The 6,000-nt window shown below is 47.1% G+C and overlaps 1 pseudogene across 1 annotated transcript in view; it reads left to right on the top strand.

The window, feature by feature from the left end:
- LOC311108167 (adhesion G protein-coupled receptor B1-like) overlaps window positions 1–6,000 on the top strand; it is a 65,273-nt pseudogene that overhangs the window by 14,756 nt on the left and 44,517 nt on the right. The window contains exons 2-7 of the transcript XR_014615278.1: window positions 425–613; window positions 3,067–3,192; window positions 3,974–4,144; window positions 4,703–4,882; window positions 5,267–5,431; window positions 5,572–5,736. The product of XR_014615278.1 is annotated as an adhesion G protein-coupled receptor B1-like (transcript). The remainder of the gene's footprint in view (window positions 1–424; window positions 614–3,066; window positions 3,193–3,973; window positions 4,145–4,702; window positions 4,883–5,266; window positions 5,432–5,571; window positions 5,737–6,000) is intronic.

Here is a 6,000-nt window from a genome sequence, read left to right as displayed (position 1 = left end):
TTGTGGGGGCCTGTGGGAGCTGAAAGGCATCTGTCTGTCCCATTAAACATTCATGCGTATAGGACATAGAGAAGACACACAGGCTGTGTCCGAAATGGCACCCTATCCCCTATATAGTGCATTACTTTTGATCAGGGCCCAGTGCACTATGTAGGGAATAGGGTACCATTTGGATGGTGCCATAGAGAATAAGACCATTCAGCTGCTGCTATTTACACCTCCTCCTCCTCCTCCTCCTCCTCCTCCATATCTTAATGGAGAATTGCTGGACAGGGATTCTGAAATGACAATAACATTTATCACTCCTGTACACCTTTATGTCTATTTATGTCTAAGGGATGTTTCGCACGAAAACAGTGGCTAACTGTGTGTGTGTGTGTATATGTGTGTGTGTGTGTGTCTGTCTGTCTGTCTGCCCCTACAGGTGGCTGGAGTGTGTGGGCGGAGTGGGCGGAGTGCAGCAGTGACTGTGGTGGTGGCGTTCAGACCCGGAGCCGTACCTGTCAATCCCCCTCGGAGGAGTCATACCTGTGTGAGGGAGTACTGGAGGAGGGAAGGCCCTGTAACCCTCAGCCCTGCAGTGGTGACGTTGACAAAGACCCTGCCCGAACCTGTGTGTGCGTACATGTGTGTGTATGTGTGTGTTTGTTTCTGTGTGTGCGTGAGTGCGTGCATGGGTGTGCATAAGTGGGCACGCGCGTGTGTCTGTGTGTGTGGATTAGTGATGCGCGGGTTGACTCATGAACCGCAGTCCCCGCGGTTATATCCCCGCGGTTATGTCCCCGTGGTTATATCCCTGCGGTTATGTCCCCCGCGGGGGAGGGCGGGCTTAGGCCACGACATATTGTGTAGATGAAGGGCGGGTGGGTGGAAGCGGATTGAATAAAGAGAAAACAAATCCATAAATGTATAATTCTTGTGTAATTTCTATTATAGGCTAGATTGAGGTTTTTTCTTTCATTATTTTAGGCTATCTGGCTTAGTGCATAAACCTAAGCTTTAGGGCCTAGCAGTACATGAGCCAAATAGCCTACACACCAATCACCTAATGCTTTTGGGAACAGGCACAAAAAGTGAATGTCTATCCACAGAGGCAAAAAGGACATTGTCGAAGTTTATTTCAATTAGCCAAAAGCTGTGAAATGGAGAGTTGAAAATGAAGAGAAGGGAGGGCCAGAAAAGTCATGTTTGGGAAAGATTTGATGAAGTGGTGAAAGAAGATGATAGCAGTGCGGGCGATGTTATGTGTCATGATGGGGCGCTATATAAGTTTGACAGTCACAAGATGGGGACTTCAAATAGGCCTAAGGCACATCAAGGGAACTGTAGCCTACTGTTCAGATGGGTTAAATGGAATCTGAAATCTGTCCACTGAGTGTAGGTCTATAACCTCTCACATAGCCTTAATATGAATTCCTGCAGAATCAAGCATTTCTTGCAGGGTGGAGAAATATGATTTATTTCTTTGAGCATCTTGAGAGAATTTGAATGCGCTGTTAGATACCGTCTGTAGAGGTGCTATCTTTATCAGCATCATAAAAGCTGATAGTGTTTCAATTAGATAAAATATGCATCCAAGCCAAATGGAAATCTTATCTGAAAAATGTTGGGTCGTTTTAACAGCTTTCTATTTCCTTACAACCGGTCAAACTGATGTCATTTGGAAATTTTGCACAGAAAATCTTTCCCTTTTTTTTTTGTCATTGCATTTTATCCCCGGTCCCTAAACGTTGTTGCTTCGTGAAAGAAACAGAGATCACAGAGAACTTTACTGATGTCAACTAGATTGAGGCATTCATTCTATCGATTTATGACATTATTCTGGTGAGCAGCGGGTTTATTTAGTCTTCTAGGACAACATATAATGACAGAAGAGAAGCTGCATGTATCTAATTATAGACAGTTGACTAACAAATAGCCTACCAACATGTCGAAAATTATAAAGCAGAAACATATCTAAATCAGGCAAAAAAAATCCTGCACCCCCTGTCAAAAAATCCTCGTCCTCTTGCACATCTTAATGGAGCACCCTCAAATGAGAATTGCTGGACAGGGATTCTGAAATAACAATAACATTTATCACTCCTGTACACTAAATATAGACAGTTGACTAACAAATAGAATACCAAAATGTCTGAAATTATAAAGCAGAAACATATCTAAATCAGGTAACAAAAAAATCCTTCACCCCCTGTCAAAAAATTGTTCCGCCGTCTCTGACTGTAGCCTATAACACATTTTCTATATTAGCGGGTTAGGGACGGGTGCGGGCCTCAGATTTTCACTTTATCACATATAGTCGGGCGGTTGCAGATGGGTTATTAGCAATTGAGGACGGGAGCGTGTCAACAAACAGCTGACCTGCGCACCACTAGTGTCCTCCTGAATCTAAATATGTCTGTTTCTCTTTGACTCTCTCTCTCTCTCGTTCTTCTTCTCTCAATCCCATTTCTCTGTTATTTCTCTCTCTACTTTTATTTTCTCTTTTCCTTTATTCCCTCCACTCTCTTCCGTCCAACAAGTAAATATTGTGATGTAAGGAGTACATGTTGGAAAGGGGACTTTGATCGATGCTATTATTTAAAGACATAGTCAACCATTTCTCAAGGCAAATACAGAAGCATAACTCTTAAGAAAGAGATTGAAGAAAACTGATACTTCTCAGTGAGTAAGAATCCCTCACACTGCAATGTGCATATAATCAATTTTATAGAAGTAAGGAGGACATGTGTGAATAGGGCTTCCAATAGCTCTATATCACCCTTCCAGTCTTCATAACTATAGATGTTTTGATAGATTGTGATCAATGTCAGAATTCCATGTTCTTATTCCAACTGTTTGAGCAATAACAATCACGGTTCCAAAGACAAAAAAGACAGCGAGACATACAGTAAATACACATAAACACAATCACACACCACACATGGTTTGCAATTACAAAATTCCCAAGTTTGGCTGATGCTCTTCTGGGTGACCAATCACGTCACGGTTGTGTCCTAAAAACGAAATGCCATTGGTGGTTAAGTTGCTAACCCCTCCCCCCCTGGCCTTGCCCCACCCCTCTAGGCAAAGGCCGTCATCTCTCTCGCAGCCAATCACTTCGCTCCGTGGACAGCCGCAAGCGCGATGGCGGCGGTGGCGAGGTAGACAAGACGCGGGGCGGTGGCGGCGGACAGCAGGCCCCACAGACAGGTAAGACAACAGGACGCAGTGGGAGCCCATGCATCAGTCACTAACAGCCGCTTGGGTCACTGACCTACCTGCACAGAACAGATCACACAAAACCACCTCCTACCATTATAGTCTGTCACTGCACCAAGGTTATAGCTAGCTATCCCTGAATCCCTCCCTCACATAGGCCTGTACATCAATCAAAATCTCCCAAACTCTTTCTTGCCTAAGTGCCAAGGCACTAATTCCAACATGGACCCTGAATAAATCGGGTGAAACTGTTTTGTTGTTTTGTTGTTTTGTGAGGTCATGAATTTAGCTGCTATAATGGAGATTGTGTCCTGTCTTGATAAGTCCTTCCTTTCTATGAATGATGCCTCTGCTGAATTAGCGAATCAGGTCCCTCTGTTCAGCTCCCTCACCCCTGCTTCCCCCATTGGACAGCCATGACTGACTAGCTTTTCCCATTGGCCAGACTAGGCTTGACTGACTGACCGGGTCTACTGAATGCATTGGGCAGTCATGGCAGCCAGGGAAATGATTGACGTATCCAGTAGCCAATGGAATTGCCTTCGCCTGTATATCAAGTCAATGCTAAGGAAATGGAATCAGAGCCAATAGAGCCTGGCAGCACAGAATCTCCCTTACATCAAACCATACCACGCCCCCTCCTATTTTGGCCAATGGGAGGCTGTTCCTGCATGATAATTAGTTTCGGCCCTCTCCTCCCCCCTCCACCCTGGACCATCCCTTCCTTCCCTCCCTCCCTCCCTCCCTCCCTCCCTCCCTCCCTCTCCCTCAGTGGACCAGGCTGCGTCAGGTGAGGAGTGGTCATCGTGGAGTGTGTGTTCGGCCACGTGCGGTGAAGGCTGGCAGAGCCGCACACGTTTCTGTGTCTCCTCCTCCTACAGCACCCAGTGCAGCGGCCCGCTCCGAGAGCAGAGGCCCTGCAACAACTCTGCCGTCTGTCCAGGTAAGCTAAGCCCCCCCTCGGCTGCCTCCCTGCTGCCCCTCGTCTCCAGCACTATCCTGGCCCCGCTCTCGCATACAAGCCCTCCTCTCTCTCCCTGATGATCTCTACCCCTTCTTCCCACTGAACAAGTCCATGGCCTGGATGTCTATAGCCCTATACAAAGCCTCTTTAGAAGCCTCTGCCTTAGAGAGATGGGCATGGGGCTTACCTGCCAAGCAGCAGAATAGTTCTTCTGATGCCCAACTTCCTTGTGATGTCTTTTACCCAACCTCTCTGTGCAATGCATCCTGGGGCTTCTCTTACCTAACAGAAAATAACGGTCCAGACCAGGACTTTAATATGGAACTATGCAGGTGAACACATTAAACGCTGAAATAAGGTTAGAGAAGTCTACACAGGAGAACCATGCAGGCCTGAGAGAAGGATGTTTGTGACGGCATTATGGCAACAGGCTGGTTTGTCTCATAGAGTGTTTGATGTTGATGTGTTTTGTAGTTGTTGTTGTTGTTGTTGTCGTGGTGAAGGTATGTGTGGTTCTCTCTATAAATCATACCCTAGCCGCTCTGATTGCAGTGCACGGGGCTTGGGATGAGTGGTCGCCATGGAGCTTGTGTTCGTCAACCTGTGGCCGTGGTTACCGGGATCGCACGCGCAGCTGCAAGCCCCCTCAGTTTGGGGGAGACCCCTGTATGGGGCCGGAGAAACAGACTAAGTTCTGCAACATCGCTGTCTGCCCAGGTGAGATTACACAGATTTCTTACTGAATTCTTACTCAGCTGCGTCCGAAATGACACCCTATTCCCTACTCTTGACAACTTCAGTCATCATGGCAGTCACCTCTACAGTCATATACAGAGACAAATTATCCCTGTGAAGGTCATGTGAAAAGCTTCTTGTTTATGCATGAAGGATGAATAAAAGCCTGTACAATGTTGCATTATGCACACAGAGACATAGACAACGTAATACATGGACAGAAGTAACCTAGATCTCTCTCTCTCTCTCTCTCTCTCTCTCTCTCTCTCTCTCTCTCTCTCTCTCTCTCTCTCTCTCTCTCTCTCTCTCTCTCTCTCTCTCTCTCTCTCTCTCTCTCTCTCTCTCTCTCTCTCTCTGCTGTCCCAGTTGATGGAGTTTGGAATGAGTGGGCTAATTGGGGTACTTGCTCTGCGTCCTGCTCCAACGGGACCATGCAGCGGATCAGGGAGTGTAACGGACCTTCGTACGGAGGATCAGAGTGTCGCGGGGAGTGGATAGAGACCAGAGACTGTTTCCTACGGGAGTGCCCAGGTAACATCTGCTGTCAAAACTCTGTAGAAGTTGCCCACAGGCACAGATCTAGGATCAGTTCAGTGTACGCCAATCCTGATCTTAACCATTAGGGGGAGGGGAATGCAAAACTGACCTTAGAGCTGTGATCTGTGTCTTAGTGGAGGGGAAGTGGCATCCGTGGACGTCGTGGGTGGGCTGCACCAAGACATGTGGCGGGGGGAGCCAACAGAGACAGAGGATTTGCTATGGGCCCTTCTTTGGGGGTGAAGATTGTCCTGGGGATCGTGAGGAGGTGCGACGCTGCAATGAGAAGAGGTGTCCAGGTGAGTAGTCAGGACACAGTCATGGAAAGGTGTGCTCTTAATCAATCGATCAATCAGATGTCACAAAGTGCTTGTACAGAAACCTAGCCTAAAACCCCAAAGAGCAAGCAATGCAGATGTAGAAGCACAGTGTCTAGGAAAAACTCCCTAGAAAGGCAGGAACATAGGAAGAAACCTAGAGAGGAACTAGGCTCTGAGGGGTGGCCAGTCCTCTTCTGGCTTTGCCGGATGGAGATTATGAGGCCAGATCGTTCTTCAAGATGT

Source organism: Coregonus lavaretus (assembly GCF_964263955.1).
Source record: "Coregonus lavaretus genome assembly, chromosome: 3".
Lineage (NCBI taxonomy): Eukaryota > Metazoa > Chordata > Actinopteri > Salmoniformes > Salmonidae > Coregonus > Coregonus lavaretus.
This window is presented reverse-complemented; position numbering and strand designations above follow the sequence as displayed.